The 20,052-nt window shown below is 46.8% G+C and overlaps 1 protein-coding gene across 2 annotated transcripts in view; it reads left to right on the top strand.

Moving 5' to 3' along the window:
* AMOTL1 (angiomotin like 1) overlaps nt 1-20,052 on the top strand; it is a 107,606-nt gene that overhangs the window by 26,572 nt on the left and 60,982 nt on the right. Inside the window, exon 1 of one of the 2 annotated variants that reach the window (XM_040426322.1) lies at nt 16,767-16,895. The exons of the other annotated variant lie outside the window; for it this stretch is intronic. The gene's annotated coding sequence lies outside the window, so the exon portion shown is untranslated. Of the gene's footprint in view, nt 1-16,766; nt 16,896-20,052 lie in introns of those variants that run through there. 2 annotated transcript variants of the gene reach the window in all.

The raw sequence follows: 20,052 nt of genomic DNA, 5'->3' as shown, positions 1-20,052 counted from the left end.
ATGAAAGTCAACGGAAAGAGACATCACTCTCAAAAGTTGACTTGGTGACTCGGTGAACTGGGATAAACAGACCCTTGTTCAGGGGTCGTAACTATAGAGGGTGCAGAGATTGTGGTTGCGCCCAGGTTTGGGAGCCTAAGGAGGCCCATAAGGACTCTCTTCCCCATATGAGGAGACCAGTACTCTAAATGATGCATGATAGTTGGGGGTCCTCTTAGTGACTTTGCATTTTGGCCCCAGAGCTACATGTTCCACTTCTGTCCCTGTTCTCCTGGAAGGGGAGGGTCCCAAAAGCAGGACATGGACCTATCAGGTATTTATGGCATATTCTATAGCTATACCATAAATGCAAAATATAGAAATATCCCCTTAAGGCCACAAGGGATTAAAGAGGTTTTTCCATACTTGCCCACCATACTGGAAAAAGAGGAGACCCCCTGGACTCCTGTAAGAATTGACAAATATTTTGGTGGTGCTATAATATAATATTTTGGCACACCCTACTCCCAGTGCCCTCATACAAAAAGTTGCCAATTATGTTTTTTTTCCCATGAAATCAAGTTTTGTCCTATCAGTAGGAAGGTTGAGAGTCCAAATGCTGGTCACTACAAGAAGCTGCTTTGACATTTTGTTGGCACGGTAGTACTATTCTTCACCCGGCACTGCTATACAGTCCCATTCAAGTGAAAAAGTCTGTTGGGGTCACCATAACTTACAAGACCAGTGGAGACTTAATTCTAACAAATACCTGAGGGTCCACAAAGTCCTACCATGATCCTATCAATAGCTTGTTCAAGAGGGAAAATCCCTCAAAGAGGTCCAATTATCAGACATCAATTAACAAAGCTAGAACCAGCCCAGTACCTCACATGGATCCAGAGATCTCCCCATTCATTGCTCCAATTGCTCTCCTAGATTTATTTTAGGCTTGCAGCTGAGAGGGTGTGTCCTTTGGGGAGGGGGGGGGGCATGTCCTTTCTGCTGTAGCTTTTCCCCTGTAACTGCCACAGTTACTAACAGAAGATTCGGCTGTTGACATTTGAAGATTTAAACTGAGCATGTGCTGGACCCCCAGCAATATGATATTGATGACCAGGCTATCCTAAGGATAGGTGATCAATCTTTAAGTCCTGGAAAACCCCTTTAAATGTTCATTTAGCCGTAACCATCTTTCTGTCTCTTTGCTTTTATTTTTGTCCTGTGCGGAACATAGTCCATGCTTGTCAGTGCCACATCACTTCTGACCTTGAAAACCTTGAAAAGCTGCAATTTTCAGAAATCCTCCCACCCCGACCCCCTCCACCATCCTGAGCACAAACTATATAAAGTTTTAATCCACTTAGTCCCAGACCTGCCGCCTCTTTGAACGCTCATCCTTCCCCTTATCAATAATTTGCAGCCATTTTTGTCACTGTATTCTGTACCTGCGGCGTTTTTCCTAATGTATTGTCTGTGTTCCCTTTTGGCTGTTCATACATAAAACATGACAGATGATGCCGGATGACATAAAGGGCTTAGAAACAGGCGATAGATAGATATAAAGGAACAGATCTGGGTTCTGTCGAGTGCGGGGCAGGGCTGTATCTCCCACTAGGCACAAGAGGGCATGTGCCTAGGGAGGCCCCGGGGAGTAATTTTATATATATATGCAGTACACCCCCCCCCTTCAGTGTAGGTCAGCCCGTGGGAGGTTTTAGCTCCCCCTTTTTTAGTTTACCCCGTCTACTTATATTGGCTCCACCTTCTCTTAATTTGGGGAGTTAGGGAGTATTCAGACTTGGTTCGTAGGGCAGAAACTGCTATAATGACAGCCCTGCTAAGTGTGGCGAGCAGGCTAGACTTTCAGGGTGTGCGCTAGGCCTAACGCAGTGGGCCTTATTTATCAAAACTATTTCCCAGAAAAAGGGCCGTAGTTGCCTATAACAACCAATCAGAACTCACCACTCATGTCTTTAACTGCTGCGGAAAAATGAAAGCTGTGCTCTGATTGGTTGCTATGGGCAACAAAGACAGGGCTTATTTTTTTTCAGACAGTTGCATAAATGTTATCTTCCCCTAATTTACTCCATCTTGAACTAAACACAACTGAGATCCCAGCTGATATAATTTCCCTGTTTTTTTTGGGCTTTCTACCCCCGGTTTATACTATATGTTATACTTGTGCAGCGAGCTGCAGTGGAGAGCGGAGGGGATAAGAGTGATAGTACCAAAAATAATGGTTATAGTTACTCACTCTGACACTCCCCTGGGCTGTCCAGTAATGAGAAGGTCACAACTTTTCTTCCCTTCAGGGCACACCCTGGTTCTGGAGGTTCCCCTGCCTGGTGTTGGTCGGGGTGCCCTTGGTGGTGATGAATTGTGAGGGTCCATGGCAGCTGATGGTGTTGGTGCAGTGTGTCGTGCAGGCAATAATGACACCAAGGTAACAGCAGAACGGTTCTTTACTGAAGGATCAAGTTCATGTATATTAGTCACTGAGCATGTATGGACTGGCAGTTTTACAGAGTGTGCTACTTCCACATATCTCACAGGTTATATAGCTACAGTAGTAGTTAACGGACCAAGATGTTGTTTTAAGCAATGCTCTTCACACTGCACCTCTCTAGCATCCAGAAATAGGGGTGTGCAATACTCTTTCCACTATGCAACCACAGGGCGGCCCCTAACGTCAGAGTAACTTCTTCATGTTTTGTAGGTTTGTGTACTCATGGTTGAATCCGCACTTTCCTCTGAAGGATGCAGGTTCTCAGCCTGCCACCAATACATGTCCAGTCTCCTGAAGTTTCTATTCTCCTAGACAACTTGACTATTGAGTCTTCTAGAAAGCTTACATCCACAGTTTTTAGTTTCGCACCGCCTCCCAACACTGGAATGCTTTTCAAGTTCTCCTTTGTCTCTTTCTCCACTTTTCTCTGGCTGATTCTTATCCGTGTCTTCACTCGTCCTATCTCACTTCACTGTCTAGACATCCGCTGCCTAGCTCTAGAGTCTGACACCGACTAAACTGATCTACCCCTCCGCTCTATAAGGCCTCATGCACACGACCGTATTTTTTTGCGGTCCGCAAAACGGGGTTCCGTTTTCCCGTGATCCGTGACCGTTTTTTCGTCCGTGGGTCTTCCTTGATTTTTGGAGGATCCACGGACCTGAAAAAAAAGTCGTTTTGGTGTCCGCCTGGCCGTGCGGAGCCAAACGGATCCGTCCTGAATTACAATGCAAGTCAATGGGGACGGATCCGTTTGACGTTGACACAATATGGTGCCATTTCAAACGGATCCGTCCCCATTGACTTTCAATGTAAAGTCAGGAGTTAATATACCATAGGATCGGAGTTTTCTCCAATCCGATGGTATATTTTAACTTGAAGCGTCCCCATCACCATGGGAACGCCTCTATGTTTGAATATACTGTCGGATATGAGTTAGATCGTGAAACCTCATTTCCGACAGTATATTCTAACACAGAGGCGTTCCCATGGTGATGGGGACGCTTCTAGTTAGAATATACTACAAACTGTGTATATGACTGCCCCCTGCTGCCTAGCAGCATCCGATCTCTTACAGGGGGCCGTGATCAGCACAATTAACCCCTCAAGTGCCGCACCTGAAGGGGTTAATTGTACTATCATATCCCCCTGTAAGAGATCAGGGCTGCCAGGCAGCAGGGGGCAGACCCCCCCCCCCCATCCCCATTTTGAATATCATTGGTGGCCAGTGCGGCCCCCCCCCCCTTCCTCCCTCTATTGTAATAAATCGTTGGTGGCACAGTGTGCGCCCCCCCGCCCCCCCCCTTCCTCCCTCTATTGTAATAAATCGTTGGTGGCACAGTGTGCGCCCCCCCTCCCTCTATAGCATTAACAACATTGGTGGCCAGTGTGCGGCCTCCCATCTCCCCCCCCCCCCCCCCCCCCGATCATTGGTGGCAGCGGGTTACTAGCAATAGTACAATAGTTAAAGATTCATACTTACCTGTGAGCTCGATGTTCGTGTCCGGCCGGGAGCTCCTCCTACTGGTAAGTGACAGTTCATTTAGCAATGCGCCGCACAGACCCTGTCACTTACCAGTAGGTGGAGCTCCCGGCCGGACACGAACATCGCAGCAGCAGCCAGCAGCAGGTAAGTATGAATCTTCTACTATTGTACTATTGCTAAGTAACCATGGCAACCAGGACTGTAGTAGCGTCCCGGTTGCCATGGTTACCGATCGGAGCCCCAGCGATTAAACTGGGACTCCGATCGGAACTCCGCTGCCACCAATGATGGGGGGGGGGGGGGAGATGGGAGGCCGCACACTGGCCACCAATGTTGCTAATGCTATAGAGGGAGGGGGGGCCGATGGGGGGCGCACACTGTGCCACCAACGAATTATTACAATAGAGGGAGGGAGGGGGGGGGGGCGCACACTGTGCCACCAACGAATTATTACAATAGAGGGAGGGGGGGGGGAGGCCGCACTGGCCATCAATGATATTCAAACTGGGGAGGGGGGGGGGGAGGTCTGCCCCCTGCTGCCTGGCAGCCCTGATCTTTTACAGGGGGATATGATAGTACAATTAACCCTTTCAGGTGCCGCACCTGAAGGGGTTAATTGTGCTGATCACGGCCCCCTGTAAGAGATCGGGTGCTGCCAGGCAGCAGGGGGCAGTCTTTTACACAGTTTGTAGTGTATTCTAACTAGAAGCGTCCCCATCACCATGGGAACGCTTCTGTGTTAGAATATACTGTCGGTTCTGAGTTTTCACGAAGTGAAAACTCAGCTTTGAAAAAGCTTTTATGCAGACGGATCTTCGGATCCGTCTGTATAAAAACTAACCTACGGCCACGGATCACGGACACGGATGCCAATCTTGTGTGCATCCGTGTTCTTTCACGGACCCATTGACTTGAATGGGTCCGTGAACCGTTGGCCGTGAAAAAAATAGGACAGGTCATATTTTTTTCACGGCCAGGAAACACGGCTCACGGATGCGGCTGCCAAACGGTGCATTTTCCGATTTTTCCACGGACCCATTAAAAGTCAATGGGTCCGCGAAAAAAAACGGAAAACGGCACAACGGCCACGGGTGCACACAACGGTCGTGTGCATGAGGCCTAAGGAGGGAAGCACAGACCCACCTAGCCCCACTGGCCCAAGGCTTGCAGATGTGGCATGAACACCTTGGGGAACTTTATCATTGACCTGTGCTGTGTTTTGAGGTCTGGCACCTCGTCTAAATTAAATGCCTCCTCCAGGGGTACAGGAGGCATTTAATTTAGACAAGGTGAACACCGGTCTTGATAAATCTGGACCATTATCTGTTTTATTTTGCAGTAATTTTTTATTGTTTCAGTGCATATTATTAGTGCTAGTATTCTGAATGTCACACTCTCCCTCGAGACCTCTGTATAGAGCAGAAATTTCATAGTCTCTTCTCTCTGCCAATTGCTATCGTTGTGCTCTTGGTCGCCCCCCCCCCCCAAGAGCACAACGATAGGGACGTCTATCACCATGAAATTGACAAACCGGGCCCAATGTCTTGTAGGACTAGATCAGCTGAATGTAATGATACCTTTCAGCGATCTGTTGCTTCATCCTGGAGAAAAAGTACTTTTTTTCTGCCATATTCAAATGAGCAGTTAAGTGCACCAAGGGGCGGACCTAAGCCACTCTGTGCACCCTTGCTCCTCCTGGTTTTTCTGCCAGCCCCTCCCTCCCCTTCTTGATTGACAGGGCCAGGCTCCTGCATAGTCATCTCACCCGGCCGGGATGCATCATCACTAGCCAGCTCCGGCTGAATCTGGCGCACGCGCAGAGAAGTGCGCTGACCTGAGCTTCATCTGCACGCTGCTCTGGATGAAGCAGGTGCTGGCTTGGGCTGGCCACCGTGATTATTTAGCTGAGCGGCTCTTCCTCCATTGACATACAGCGCATGCGCAGTGATCACAGTTCTTCTATTACCTAAGACAGCAATAGGGAGATGGTTTGAAAGCCAATCACCTACAGTATAAGGGCTCATGCAAACGAACGTTGTTTGGTCCCGCATCTGAGCCGCATGTTTTGTGAACCCATTCATTTCAATGGAGCTGCAAAAGATGCGGACAGCACTCCTTATGCTGTCCGCATCCGTGGCTCCATTCAGTGGGGTCGCAAAAAAGATATATCGAACATGTCTAATTCTTCTCCGTTTTGCGGACAAGAATAGGCATTTCTATTATGGGCAGCCCGTTCCGTCCCGCAAAGTGCAACAAGTATGAACAAGAGACGAGTTTCCACAAAGTCTTACTATACCGCCCCCTGTGGGTAAGATTGTAGATCTTAACAAATATTGACATTTTTATACCTGACCGGAACATGATTCGCAGCCATCTCTGACTCTAAGAGGTCTCTCCTCGTGACCCGCTCACGTGATTTAGGGCAAGGAGAAGATCAATCTGGGATTACTGCAGCTTTTTAAGTATTTTACATTTAATGCTGATCCGCCCTTTAAGACGACATAATCCGGAATAAAATGGCGTTGGTATCGCGCCGACAGCTGTTTTTCTCTCTTGTAATCTAATCTTCAGCTGGATGAGCCTCGGAGAACCAATAATTGTACAGTATACGGCCATGGCTCTGTACGGAACAGGCCAGCAGAGGAACAGGTCATGATATTACAGGCCAACCAACTTTCTGGAAACCAGATATTAAAAACAGATGTGCCGAGACGACGCCGAGACTTTATTTTCCCCCCACATACTGTCTTTTGTTCACTTTGCTCACTCTCCGGCGCGGGGGAGAGGCAGTCCTTACACTTGTCTCTATGGAAAATTGTGAACTGGATGAAACCTTCACGGCTATAAAACCCTGGACTTGAGTAGTGACGGGAAATCTCATCTGATTCATAGATGAACTACTAGTATTGGACAGAGTCCCGTAATACATAGAAAGGCTAGGGATTCAACGGGAGGCAGGATCCTGCTCGAAAGAGTTCACGTGTCAGATACTTCTGATCTGTTATACGGGAGTTTTTTTGGGGGGTGAATATGAGTTAATATCACAGATAAAACTTTATACACCGGTCAAACCTCAAAGATATTGTATGAATGTCAGGCAATCCCGTGGATTTCGCGAGACTGGCCTACCATCTAATATACTGTATATTGGGCGTCCAGACTCTCTTGGTTGAAATCCAACATGCCTGATCCTTTTCTTTTTTTAAATGGGGGTCATTTCACCTCCTTTATTTAGCGCTGCAGGCCTGGACTTTCATCGCTCTAGGGGGCAATGCCTCATAGTGTGACTGGCAGCGCAGGCAAGCGGCGCAGGGACACTATAATCCCCCCCCCCCCCTTGCCTGTGTGCGCGCTCATTATTCAATTGCAGCCTCGGTTGGCTCGGAGGAACAATGGCGATGTACGAAAGGGCCGGGGAAGGAAGCCACTGCGAGAGGAGATAGGACGGGAGCTACTGCGCATGCGTGTGAGTCTATGCACGCTCCTAGCTACCAGAAAGCATGTCAATTTTATGTTAATGTACAAGAGCGGCCACCACTGCTGCATTGAACGTAATTTAGTAAGGTTCTTATAATACCATTTCACACAAAATAAATGTCACATACCGAGGTGAGACAACCCCTTTAAGGGAGAAAAGTTGCCGCCAGAGGTGAGTGGTGAGGGGGTTATACCACTATCCCTATTGAGAACACATGCATACTCAGCAGAGTGTGCGCGTATGGGGTGGGTAGAAAAGAGGTAGCTGTCGCCCAACAGCTCTTTAAGGTGCAGCGCCACCATTTTTGTCTTGCTGTCCATACAAGTATCACCTAAGGATATCAATATAAGCTGGCGCCCCCTGCAGAGAGGGGCAGGGATTGCAGCAGGATAAGAAACCCAAGGGCCACATTCGTGCCTAGATTATTAAGGTCCAGGACATCCCATCATGGAATTGAACCCTGAAAGGTCCTAGTTACAGACACGTGTGAAGAAAGAAAAACTCAATCAGATTTTATTTTCCAGGACCAGCACAACATCCATGGGTGTCTCTATCAGGGCAGTTGCTAGGGGCCCAACAACTAAGGGGGCCCATTTCCAATCAGACATAAGGTGCAATTAGTGATAAAATATACATTAAAGGCAGTGGAAAATTTCCTCATTCTAAGTTTTATTATGGATCCTCAAGGTTACTTCTTCTGCTTGGTGTTACTTTTTGCATTTTTCTTGTACTGTGACATCACTACATTATTCCTGTTCTGTGACATCATATGTGACATCACTGAGTACACAAATCCTGTACTATGACATCGCCGCCTTTATTATGTGTTGTGACATCACTGTGTGTATTATGCCAATATTGTGGCATCAATGTATGTACTATCCTTCACTGTGCGCATTATTCCCCTATTATTATATCACTATGTGCATTATCCCTGTACTGTGACATCACTATGTGCATCATCCTTGTGCTATGACATCAGATATGTGCCTTAGCCTTGTGCATTAGGGTGACCATTTATAAGCTTTTCTAACGATGTTGTTGATAGTGGTCGTGGTGGAATGGGGCCCCTGGTTACTTGTTACGCCCCTTGGCCACGTCTGCCCGTGGGTTGAACCTGGTATTGCACCTCCTCCAAGTGAATAGGGCTGACCTGCAAAACCAAACAGACAGACCCTTTTATCCAATCCTGGAAAACTAATTTTACAGCAGCAGTGGAGTTATATGGCGTTATATGGAGTTATATGGCGTTATATGGAGTTATATGGAGTTATACGGCGTTATACGGAGTTATACGGCGTTATATGGCGTTATATGGCGTTATATGGAGTTATATGGAGTTATATGGCGTTATATGGAGTTATATGGAGTTATATGGAGTTATATGGCGTTATATGGAGTTATATGGAGTTATATGGAGTTATATGGAGTTATACGGCGTTATATGGAGTTATATGGCGTTATATGGCGTTATATGGCGTTATATGGAGTTATATGGAGTTATATGGAGTTATATGGAGTTATATGGAGTTATACGGCGTTATACGGAGTTATATGGCGTTATATGGCGTTATATGGCGTTATATGGAGTTATATGGAGTTATATGGCGTTATATGGAGTTATATGGAGTTATATGGAGTTATATGGCGTTATATGGAGTTATATGGAGTTATATGGAGTTATACGGCGTTATATGGAGTTATATGGCGTTATATGGCGTTATATGGCGTTATATGGCGTTATATGGAGTTATATGGCGTTATATGGCGTTATATGGCGTTATATGGAGTTATATGGCGTTATATGGCGTTATATGGCGTTATATGGAGTTATATGGCGTTATATGGCGTTATATGGAGTTATATGGCGTTATATGGAGTTATATGGCGTTATATGGCGTTATATGGAGTTATATAGCGTTATATGGCGTTATATGGCGTTATATGGAGTTATATGGAGTTATATGGCGTTATATGGCGTTATATGGAGTTATATGGCGTTATATGGAGTTATATGGCGTTATATGGCGTTATATGGCGTTATATGGAGTTATATGGCGTTATATGGCGTTATATGGAGTTATATGGCGTTATATGGCGTTATATGGAGTTATATGGAGTTATATGGCGTTATATGGCGTTATATGGAGTTATATGGCGTTATATGGCGTTATATGGAGTTATATGGCGTTATATGGAGTTATATGGCGTTATATGGCGTTATATGGCGTTATATGGAGTTATATGGCGTTATATGGAGTTATATGGCGTTATATGGCGTTATATGGCATTATATGGAGTTATATGGCGTTATATGGAGTTATATGGCGTTATATGGCATTATATGGCGTTATATGGCATTATATGGAGTTATATGGCGTTATATGGAGTTATATGGCGTTATATGGAGTTATATGGAGTTATATGGAGTTATATGGCGTTATATGGAGTTATATGGAGTTATATGGAGTTATACGGCGTTATATGGAGTTATATGGCGTTATATGGCGTTATATGGCGTTATATGGAGTTATATGGCGTTATATGGAGTTATATGGCGTTATATGGAGTTATATGGAGTTATATGGAGTTATATGGCGTTATATGGAGTTATATGGAGTTATATGGAGTTATATGGAGTTATACGGCGTTATATGGAGTTATATGGCGTTATATGGCGTTATATGGAGTTATATGGAGTTATATGGCGTTATATGGAGTTATATGGCGTTATATGGAGTTATATGGAGTTATATGGAGTTATATGGCGTTATATGGAGTTATATGGAGTTATATGGAGTTATATGGCGTTATATGGAGTTATATGGCGTTATATGGCGTTATATGGAGTTATATGGCGTTATATGGAGTTATATGGCGTTATATGGCGTTATATGGCGTTATATGGAATTATATGGCGTTATATGGAGTTATATGGCGTTATATGGCGTTATATGGCGTTATATGGAGTTATATGGCGTTATATGGCGTTATATGGCGTTATATGGAGTTATATGGAGTTATATGGCGTTATATGGCGTTATATGGAGTTATATGGAGTTATATGGCGTTATATGGAGTTATATGGCGTTATATGGCGTTATATGGCGTTATATGGTGTTATATGGAGTTATATGGAGTTATATGGCGTTATATGGCGTTATATGGAGTTATATGGAGTTATATGGCGTTATATGGCGTTATATGGAGTTATATGGCGTTATATGGCGTTATATGGCGTTATATGGAGTTATATGGCGTTATATGGAGTTATATGGCGTTATATGGCGTTATATGGCGTTATATGGAGTTATATGGCGTTATATGGAGTTATATGGCGTTATATGGCGTTATATGGCGTTATATGGCATTATATGGAGTTATATGGCGTTATATGGAGTTATATGGCGTTATATGGCATTATATGGAGTTATATGGCGTTATATGGAGTTATATGGCTGTCTATCTGCAGCTGAATTCTGAATGCAGCTTTGGGTGTGCAGCGAGCCCAGGAGGGGAGAACAGGAGGAGGAGAGTGGTTGTGACAGTGACAATGATGGGGTTGCTAGCTCTCATGGTGGCAGTGAAAACCCTGGACACTTGCAATGATCGGAGGGAGCATCCTTTCTTCTCTCAGGGCACAGTGTGGGCTTCTTGGGGGCCCCTGCCTGGTGGTAGTTGGGGTGCCCTTGATGGTGGGTGGTTGGCAGGGTGCGAGGCCGGAGGATGGATGGTGGAGTCAATAACCAGTAATAACCAGTAATAAAGTCTCTCTATACTTAACTGAATAGATGATAGGAGTTGCAGCACATATAACAGCAATAGGCACAGTACTGCGGTATATCCCAGTATAGGCAGTAGCAATGATGGTAGTAGTAGTCCTCCCTGAGTCTCTCTGTCTGGATACACTTTGCAGTCTTCCCAAATAACCACAGGCGTGCAATTCCATTCTCATTAACTCTTTCTGCAGTGCCCAGGCTGCGGGATACTGATCCCAGATCAGATGGCCAACATGTCGTCAAAAGTATGAGTGGCGCCGTAGGCTATTAACCATTTCCACATGCAATGTAAGGCCTGTTGCCAAAAACGAGCTTTTCCTTACTGTCTTTGTGCCTGCACGGCCTTGGTTCTCAACCATCTGTAAATGTCCGTTCTCTTTCTCTCGGGGGAGGTCTCTCAGTTGCTTCTCTGGCAGCTTTCAGTCTCAGGGATAAAGGTTCCCTGGACTAGGTATAGTTGCTTGCAGCTCACCAAAATCACGTCCTAGCTCTAGGCCTGCTCAGCTAAGAATCTGTAACCAGGGGTGGGACCAGCCCATCGACCAGAAAACCTGCACTGGAAAAAAAAAAAAAAAAGCCAACTATTTGTTGCCAATATATAACCATTAGGGATTCACAGTGCAGAAGTAAAAGAGAATACTTTAACATTAGCGTGCTTAGACAATATTTCACTCTTTAGCGGTGATCCGCTGGGTCACTGCAGTTGTGATTGGGAGAAGGACTAAGAAACTAGAAATATGTATTGACTTGGATTCAGATAGCAGACTTTAGACAATGTCAATGCAGACTGAATGATAGCAGAGCCAATTATTATTCCCACGGGTGAGCTGAGGGTGATCGAGACTCCTGGGCTCTGGTGGTCATGGGTCCGTTACCAACTACTAGAGCCGTAAAGTGCATTAGAGGAGCGCTTATCACTTGAGCTGGAGTGATCACACTGACCAAAGGGCTGTGTCCTTCCAGTTATGGGACTGCCGTTGGGAATGGTGAGGACAGATCCCAAATGGACCCCTTCATGTTGTGTGACGGAGGACAGAAACACAGACGACACTGAGTCAGCATGAGGAACAGTCAGAGGCTGAGGAGACATCTGGCTCCTTGCAGGGAATGACACACAGACCTGACATAATGAAGACATTTGCAGGCTCAGCACAATCACAATGTGACCTCGTATGAAGGTGAGAACATTTCACAGCAGCTTCACTAACTAGTGAAGTTAAAGGAAACCTTCCCCTCCATGTTATTTTGAGATCCAAATCCTTTGCTGTTTAATATCTTAAAGGGGTTGTGCCACAAACATATTCTACATTTTTCAAACCAGCCCCTGGATCTGAATACTTCTGTAACTGCTTGTCATTAAAAATGTAGTCTAGCCAGTGAGCTATTCAATAAAATGTATCTGTACAGCGCCACCTGCTGTTCGTTCTTTTACTTATTTCTTGTCCACCACACAGAGGTGGTCGCACACTCTCAGTTTAAATCTTCAACTGCCACCAGTTACAGTTATAAGCAAAGAGCTACAGCAGAAAGGACACGTCCCTTGAGCTCCCAGCCTCAAATAACTCTAGCAGAGCAATTGAAACAATGAATGTGCAGATCTCTGGATCCATGTGAGGTACAGGGCTGGTTCTAGCTACAGAGAGATTGTCCTGTACTATATGACGTCCGATTTCATTTTTTACATCAGTCATGGGATAATCCCTTTAATATATATCTTTATAGTGGTCAGAGCTCATTTTTTCTGATACAGAGCTCCGAATTCCCTGCATAGAGTTATATGACATTACCTGCAACCGCCAGTAGGGGAGTTTAAGAGCTTACTGTATACTATGTATGCATTCAACACTGCAAAAAATACAGTATGCAGTGAGCTCCTAGGCGCCCTCTAGCGGTGGATGCAGGTAGGCACAACTTATCTAGCTGTGTCCTACAAGGTGCTCTGATTTCTAGAAAATATGTTAAGTAATTAATCAGAACACTGATTTGGACCTGTTATTATTAGTGTTCAGAGGTGAAATCCCCTTCCAGCTGCCCCTTCCAGTGTTCAAGGTGAAATGGGGCCCTCGGGCGAAAAACAATAAGGCCCCCCCCCCCCCCCCCACCCATGACACTTGATGACTTTTACAGAAGAAACTGTATATTGTGGGGCACAGTGTAGCGGTATACTGTATATTGTGGGGCACAGTGTAGCGGTATACTGTATATTGTGGGGCACAGTGTAGCGGTATACTGTATATTGTGTGGCACAGTGTAGCGGTATACTGTATATTGTGGGGCACAGTGTAGCGGTATACTGTATATTGTGTGGCACAGTGTAGCGGTATACTGTATATTGTGTGGCACAGTGTAGCGGTATACTGTATATTGTGTGGCACAGTGTAGCGGTATACTGTATATTGTGGGGCACAGTGTAGCGGTATACTGTATATTGTGGGGCACAGTGTAGCGGTATACTGTATATTGTGTGGCACAGTGTAGGCTATATGTGTATAACAAACATATTTCACATGAAAACTTACAATTACGTGGCTTGGCCCTTGGGGATCTCGGAAACCACTTCAACACTTAGCCGGGGGCTCGGTGGAGCTGATGTTGTGTTTTATCCTAATGAGAAAGATTTCATAATAAGGATTTGGAGAAGGGGCAGAGGGATAGCAGAGCAGGGAGAGGCCGGTGCTGCTACTAGGGGGTCATACCATGGGGGAGTAATAAAGCCCCCCCCCCCCCCCCCAGTAGTAATAATTCTCCTTATAATGTGCAAAAAATACCCCCTTGTAATGTCCCCATAGTGCCCCCATAATGTCCCAGTATAAAATACCCCTATATAGTGCCCCCAGTAAATGCCCCCATAGTGCTCCTCTCCCCCCTCCCTCCTAGTGCCCCCCATAATGTACCAGTATAAAATGCCCCATATATAGTGCCCCAGTAGATGCCCTCAGTGTCCCCCATAATTTGTAAGTATAAAATACCCCTTCTCAGTGCCCTCGTAGATGACCCCATAGTACCCACCATAATGTGTCCCAGTATAAAATGCCCCTATACAGAGCCCCCCATATAAAATAACCGTTCTTTGTCGCCTCAGTAGATGCCCCTATAGTGCCCACCAATAATGTGCCAGTAATAAGAGCCCCCCCACCATCATGTGTCAGTAACAATAGCCCTCCCTATATCATGTGCCAGTAGCCAGGGACCCCCATCACGTGCCAGTAGCCAGGGACCCCCCTATATCATGTGCCAGTAGCCAGTGACCCCCCTATATCATGTGCCAGTAGCCAGGGACCCCCCTATATCATGTGCCAGTAGCCAGTGACCCCCCTATATCATGTGCCAGTAGCCAGGGACCCCCCTATATCATGTGCCAGTAGCCAGTGACCCCCCTATATCATGTGCCAGTAGCCAGGGACCCCCCTATATCATGTGCCAGTAGCCAGGGACCCCCCTATATCATGTGCCAGTAGCCAGGGACCCCCCTATATCATGTGCCAGTAGCCAGGGACCCCCCTATATCATGTGCCAGTAGCCAGGGACCCCCCTATATCATGTGCCAGTAGCCAGGGACCCCCCTATATCATGTGCCAGTAGCCAGGGACCCCCCTATATCATGTGCCAGTAGCCAGGGACCCCCCTATATCATGTGCCAGTAGCCAGGGACCCCCCTATATCATGTGCCAGTAGCCAGAGACCCCCCTATATCATGTGCCAGTAGCCAGAGACCCCCCCTATATCATGTGGCAGTAGCCAGAGCCCCCCCTATATCATGTGGCAGTAGCCTCAGCCCCCCTATCATGTGCCAGTAGCCTCAGCCCCCCATCAACATGTGCCAGTAGCCATAGGACCCCCCCTATCATGTGCCAGTAGCCATAGGGCCCCCCTATCATGTCCCAGTAGCCATAGGCCCCCCCGATCATGTGCCAGTAGCCTGAGCCCCCCATGATCATATGCCAGTAGCCTGAGCCCCCCATGATCATATGCCAGTAGCCTGAGCCCCCCAACACTTATACTTACCTCCATGTCAGCGATGCGATGCAGGCCTCTTCCAGCCTGTGTCCCGCGCTGTACGGCTCAGGGCTCAGGCAGCGCGATGACGTCATTGAGCCGCCTGCGCTGGCCTCTGATAGGCTGCCGGCCTAGTGCCTGAGCCTATCAGAGGAAGGGGAAGGGGGACACACCTCTCCCTCCCCTGCCCCACTGCACATCCATCTGTATCGCTGTCCTGAGGACGGCGATACAGATGACTGGAGATGAGTGCTTCCATAATGGAAGCGCTCATCTCCGTGTGACACTGACTGTCCTGCCTGCCTAGTTAGTTGCGGGCTGGCGCGGGGGGGCCCCTAAGGATTAGGGGGCCCGGGGGCAATTGCCCCCATTGCCTCTATGGAAGCGCTGGCCCTGGGGCCGGGTAATCCTTGTAATTCAGAAAATCACCGGGAAGCGGTGGCCAGGCGGCACGGGATCTGGCGGCAGCGCCAACCTGATGTGCGGCTGTGATCTGCTCCGCAGGGGATGGGCTGGTCTGTACTACATAGAGAAGAAGGGAGGACATAGAAGGATGGATAGATAGATAGATAGATAGATAGATAGATAGATAGATAGATAGATAGATAGATAATTAGATGGATAGATAGAAAGATGAATAAATATGGGATAGATACATAGACATAAATAGATAGATAATTGGCATAGTGCAGTATAAGGCCTCATGCACACGACCGTTGTGTGCATCCGTGTCCGTTGTTCCGTTTTCCGTGATTTTCTGCGGACCCATTGACTTTCAATGGGTCCGTTGAAAACTCGGAAAATGCACCGTTTGTCATCCGTGTCCGTGATCCGTGCTTCCAGTCCGTGAAAAAAATATGACCTGTCCTATTTTTTAACGGACAACGGTTCGCGGACCCATTCAAGTCAATGGGTCCGTGAAAAACACACAAGATTGTCATCCGCCTCCGAGATCCGTGTCCGTTTTTTTCCTATCATTTTCAAGTCAAACTTGACTTAGATTTTTTTCCCACTTTTCATGTCTGGTGATCCTCCAAAAATCAAGGAAGACACACGGGAAAAAAAACGGAAAAGGATCACGAAACAACGGAACCCCGTTTTGCGGACCGTGAAAAAATACTGTCGCGTGCATGAGGCCTTATCCTGCAGACTTGAAAACTGAGGAACAGGCAGCCATATTGTCCTTTACAGGTGACTTCCCCTTTAAACCGTCCTGCTCAGTAGTAATGGACATTATTACTCCCTACATTCTGATTGCTATGCTGATGGGTGCAGTTTCAGGACATAATCTGCATGTTATGTTGCAGAGAGGAAAGGGTAGTTCCAAGTATTTTATGTAAAGTCGGCTCTAGGACCCGGAGAGTCACACCACCCATCAGATTCTTCTCAGTGCACACATCGCCGGGCAGTAGGACCCTGTGCAGTTCTACCTCGCAGTCGCTAAGATCTTGTTTCGGTGACCGCCGGCACTAGGACCCAGGGCGAGAGGCAGATAAGCGTGGTCTCGGCTCTAGGACCCGGCGGCGCTCGCACATTCCTCTCATTCCAGTGAATGGGGCTGATTGTTGGTGCAGGGCTCCGGAGTGCAGCGCACACTGCCGGCTGTGACGGGACCATGCTGAGCCCCCCGGCCGCCCCCCGACCTTCTGCCTGCTGGGACTGGTGTGAGAGGTAAGGAGAAAGTAGTGTGCGGGGTGCCAGCATCAGATCAGTGCCACCTCCTGCCAGGCCCCTCACTGGTAACATTATCAGTGCCCCACTATTACTAGTGTGTAGTATCCGTGTCATATGTAGTGTGATGAAGTATTATTACTACTAGCATTGTGTTCTTTACTGTTAGAGTATGCATTGGCACCTATGGTATTATTATTACTCTCACTTCTATAGAATATGCCGCAGGGCTTTTATCTTTATATTATTACTTTTACTACTATTATTGTGTTATTTATTGTTAGGCTATGCCCTGGCATCATTGGTATATATATTTGTATTATTATAATTAGTATTATTACTACTATTATTTATTTTTTATTATAGCAAGCATTGGCACTTCTATATCTAAATAGTAATAATAGTATCTTTATTATATGTATTATTATATTTTTTTACTACTATCATTGTGTTGTTTTTTATTGTACCACACATTGGCACCTCTGTGTCTTAATATTAGTAATATCTGTAGTATCTTTATTATCCGCAGTAATAATATTATTACTCGGATGTGCATTGGCGCCTCTTATACCAGTCGTTATATCCTTTCTGCTCAGGTGCTGGAGAATTGCCGATTTCTATCCTCGCACCTATGATTTTGGTCGTTCCTTGCACCGCGCTGGCACCTTTCTCCAGCGTTAGTATTATTACCCTCCTCCTTCTTGCCATGACCATTCCTCCTACATAAAATGCCCTGGCACCTCTCCTCTGCTGCCAGCAGGGATGTAGCTGCTTGTGGCGCCCGGTGCCAGGGAGGTGCAGACAATCCACACTGGGTATCACAGGACGAACTTGAAGGAGTTGTTTTTGCATATGGACATTATAGAGGAACTCCGCTGTTTGGGACCCCCACTGTGAGCCAGAGCGGAGGGCTTGTATTACAGGGTCAGACAAGGATACAGCCGAATGCCAGGGGGTAGAGCGGCTGAGGAAATGCCAGGGGTCTATTGAAGAATAATCTAGGGACACCTCCAGCTACAGATTCTCTGTCGTGGGTGTTATTATAGTAGTAATGTAATATTGGGGTACAGGTACTGAAGCTGGCACCCCAGTATGTACCTCCCGGATTGGGCAATAGGATGCAGTTATTGAAATGAGCCAGGGGCACCATGGGGTGGAATAGGTCTCTGAAATAGTTGCCCATGATGCCCATTTGATTAATATGGTGTGTCGCATGCAAGCTGGCATCGTTGTGTTGATGAATAGGGCCCATGACAAAATCAGCTCTGCTATATCAGTATTACTTGTCTCTTCTGCTATGCAATTTCTATTCCTACATAAGCCCCGCTTCTGCCATATCCAGGTGATTTGCCCTCATCCATCCATTAACACGGGGCAGAAATATTTGGTTCATCACCCCGCCGCCTGGCTGGCACGTGCCTGTCGCTGCAGATGTTCACACCCTGACGGCTTGGTGTCGGGTCCAGGTGGGGGATGCACCATTGAGGGTTTACAGATGTGGAGATATTTGGGAGTTTGGCTTCAGAGCTGCTGGACTGTGTCAGGGTGTCTTGGCGTGCTTGCATTGTAGTCCTACAGATGTCATCTCCCAGTAGAAGTGGATGGAAATTTGGTGGTGAGCTGCAACTTTTGGAGGGGTCTTTGAGCCGCTCAATGCTTGTCTGTGTGCTGTAAAGTCAGGTGCCGGTGCTATGTCATTGCCTCGATACATCTAAAATAGGAAGTGAAGCAACTTTGCAAATAGTTCTGGTTAAAAATTTCCTACCGTTTTGTCTCTGCAGTGACTATGGAGACCTATATGTCTCCATGGTTACAGACTACAAACACACCTTGTGTAGTCTGACCCTGCAGTCATATTTTCTGCTTCCTACTTCTTTTGAATCGACCGAAGGTATGTTGGTTACGATGGTAGACATAGCCTTGAAATTTGGTCAGAGAATTTCCATTGTGGGGGAAATATACTATTACCAACCCTCAGCAGATTCAGGGTGGTCACTTTTGCTTGGTAGGCAGTTGCCCTGGCTTATTTGGAGGCTACCTACCTCAGTGCACTCACGGTGTATTCTGAATCGTCACAAGGGGTCTTTTCTCGAAAGGGGTTATCGAGTTCCTATAAATGAGGCATGTAATAGACCTGTACTGAAAATTCCACCCCTGACCTGAGATGTTGGAGGCCCCTGACCTGAGATGTTGGAGGCCCCTTACATGAGATGTTGGAGGCCCCTTACATGAGATGTTGGAGGCCCCTGACCTGAGATATTGGAGGCCCCTGACCTGAGATGTTGGAGGCCCCTAACATGAGATGCTGGAGGCCCCTGACATGAGATGTTGGAGGCCCCTGACCTGAGATGTTGGAGGCCCCTGACCTGAGATGTTGGAGGCCCCTGACCTGAGATGTTGGAGGCCCCTGACCTGAGATGTTGGAGGCCCCTGACCTGAGATGTTGGAGGCCCCTGACCTGAGATGTTGGAGGCCCCTTACATGAGATGTTGGAGGCCCCTGACATGAGATGTTGGAGGCCCCTGACCTGAGATGTTGGAGGCCCCTGACCTGAGATGTTGGAGGCCCCTGACCTGAGATGTTGGAGGCCCCTGACCTGAGATGTTGGAGGCCCCTGACCTGAGATATTGGAGGCCCCTGACCTGAGATGTTGGAGGCCCCTGACCTGAGATGTTGGAGGCCCCTGACCTGTGATGTTGGAGGCCCCTGACGTGAGATGTTGGAGGCCTCTGACCCCAGATGTCGGAGGCCACGGATTTTGCTATGTTTGTTCATGCAGATACTTCCATGCAGCTACTTTTATGGATTTGCTGTGTATATAGCCCTCAGTGTGTCTGTAGGGACTGCAATATGGATGTCCCCTACAGCCATGGCCCTCCAAAATTCCGCCTTATTTATAGAGATAGGAGACCACTTTAACTTATATCACAGCTCCCTGGTCTTCCAGTGCCAACTTTAAGTTCCTGTATTGGCTCATAGGCATTGTGATGCTGAGCTTACTCATAGGTGTAGGCTTCTCAATATCCGGTAATGTGATGTGTCATAGATCTGATTCTTCATTTACTCAGTGCCCATTGGCATCTATTTACTGACAGTAGAATGTGGGCACTGGGCATTTGGCAGCGCTGAAATGGGCTGCAGTATAAAGTGTAAATAG

The sequence above is a fragment of the Bufo bufo genome, chromosome 3, assembly GCF_905171765.1.
Source record: "Bufo bufo chromosome 3, aBufBuf1.1, whole genome shotgun sequence".
NCBI classification, from domain to species: Eukaryota; Metazoa; Chordata; class Amphibia; order Anura; family Bufonidae; genus Bufo; species Bufo bufo.
The sequence above is the reverse complement of the archived record's forward strand: the minus strand, read 5'-3'. Positions and strand labels throughout refer to the sequence as shown.